The sequence below is a fragment of the Etheostoma spectabile genome, chromosome 2, assembly GCF_008692095.1.
Source record: "Etheostoma spectabile isolate EspeVRDwgs_2016 chromosome 2, UIUC_Espe_1.0, whole genome shotgun sequence".
NCBI classification, from domain to species: Eukaryota; Metazoa; Chordata; class Actinopteri; order Perciformes; family Percidae; genus Etheostoma; species Etheostoma spectabile.
In genome coordinates this window covers 11,275,721-11,277,760 of record NC_045734.1, presented here as the reverse complement: position 1 = coordinate 11,277,760, position 2,040 = coordinate 11,275,721, and the positions used below count along the sequence as shown (strand labels likewise).

Sequence of the window (2,040 nt, the reverse complement as noted above, 5' to 3'; positions counted from 1 at the left end):
CTTGGTCAGTTTTTGGCAGTTTGCAGATTATGTGTATCTGCATGTACTTTCCTGATAACCGATAAAGTTAATTGTTAAAAAGTGCGCTATTTTGGCTCTGCCACCACTCTGTGTCTGTCCCTCTGCTTCGGTTTCACACAACACTGAATCTGACTTAATGTCCCGCCCACAACACTATCTGACTATCTGTTACTGGGTATTATGTTGAAAGTGTCTCATGTATTAAATAGTTGCTTAAAGCATTTAAACAAAGTGTTGTGTTGGAGTTTGTAACATTTAAAAATCTTAACTTTGACTACATTTTCATTGTAAATACATATTGTTTCCAAATATCTGTTACGTTAACTACTACCAATCGGTATCGGCCTTTAAAAACTAGTATTGGTCGATCCCTACTGCAGAGCATTTAACAATTCATATATAAATCACCTAAGTTGCAGGGGCCTCCATAGCTCTACATTTTCAAATTCTGGTAACTACAATTACTTTTAGATAAACAACTGTAGACGGTCACTCATATCCCTGCAGTTACTAGGACAAACGTATTCTTTCATCAAAATTTCATATTTTATTAATTGAATGATTGTGGAGTAAATTGAAGGAGAAGTACCAGAGTATTGGCCAAGATTTGGTGGACCTGCAAGGATAGGAGAGCAACAATGGCTTGCATGAAGTGTTCTCTTTTCTTTTTAGTATGCAGGTGGAACATTAAGACATAATGATTCATCTCTGCTCTAATTATTCAAAGGGAATGACATGTAGTGTATGTGGCCAATCTAGAATCCCTTGCTTCTCGTCCCACTTTCCTGAAAAAGTTTATCTGGGCAGTGCCAAGACATTTGCAGATACATGTATAACATCAAGTGTTTACTTTCTACCACTAAAATAAAATGTACATGGCAGAGACCACTAAAGGGATAATGAGTTGATTTCTGTCAAGACAGAGTATCAGTTTTGGAAACGTTCCTTTCAAACACCAGGAGCCACCCTCTGCCGTAACGATATAAATTTAATGCAATTAATGCACAGAACTGGAGGGAGAATCCCTTTATTTCTCTCAACAGAGGGGCCCTGGTTCTGGCAAGAAAACCAGGAGGAGCAGGGACACAAGCTGGCTGGAGTCCAGCCAGATTTTATTTATCCTTGCGCTAGCACTGCAAGGCCAGGGCTAAAAGCCATTATGGCTGGGAGATTTCACAAGGGTGGTAGGCCAAAAGACATTGACACAGCCTATCACAGATGCCAGAGTTGCGCCACTTACTTCCTGACTTTGACAGCTCTGGCAGATCACAGAGAGCAAGGGATGAAGGGGAAGAGAGTGCACTGAATAAAAACAGATTACTTAGTTTGAAAAAGCAGGGGTAAGGTCTTGCGAAAACATAACAGGAAGAACAGCTGGATTAAATATTTTTGTAGACATTTTCAGAAAATATATATTTTATTAGTATCTTTTATAGACACAACCTACCATAGAGTTGAACACAAATGGTAGACCATAACAGAACATGTTGCTCCTCATGCATTTGTGAGAAATAAAACATTGATGATGCCTTGTACGGTATGGTCATAAAACCAAATTATACTTTTTTTAATAAAACATTGTTTTTTCTTCTTCTTGCATTTAAGTGAATTCAGTGGTGTACAGGGTCTCTTTTTGGTGTTCAGAGAAGATTTGACTTGATTTGTTAATTTGATCCACAATTGTTCATGCCTGGAAGTTTGTGTGTCAAAAGATCTTGTTCCAAACCCACCAAAATACCCACACCCCAACAGTGTTCAGGAATGCAACAAACAATTATTTTCAGTAACAGTCTTTAAAATACCAAATGCCAATGCCAATTTACAAAATGTTCACATTTGTCTTCATCACATATACTACTCAGATGAGTTCTTACATGCACTTTAAAAAAAAAACATGTTCGCAATACCCTTGTTTTTTAAAAGCCATGTAAATACCCTACCCCGGTTAAAAGTGGAGTTCTCATAACCCCGTTAACAGACCTAGATAACTCCTTTAGTAACTGGGGTATTCATGCATAC

The 2,040-nt window shown here is 37.9% G+C and overlaps 1 protein-coding gene and 1 long non-coding RNA gene across 3 annotated transcripts in view; both read left to right on the top strand.

Annotated features, from left to right (window-relative positions):
• The window catches only part of gstcd (glutathione S-transferase, C-terminal domain containing), a 51,481-nt gene that overhangs the window by 21,340 nt on the left and 28,101 nt on the right, over positions 1-2,040 (top strand). The window lies entirely within an intron of this gene.
• Positions 1-2,040, top strand: part of LOC116704849 (uncharacterized) — a 21,484-nt gene that overhangs the window by 8,450 nt on the left and 10,994 nt on the right. Inside the window, exon 2 of the long non-coding RNA XR_004335793.1 lies at positions 1,636-1,639. This is a non-coding gene — a long non-coding RNA (uncharacterized LOC116704849). The remainder of the gene's footprint in view (positions 1-1,635; positions 1,640-2,040) is intronic.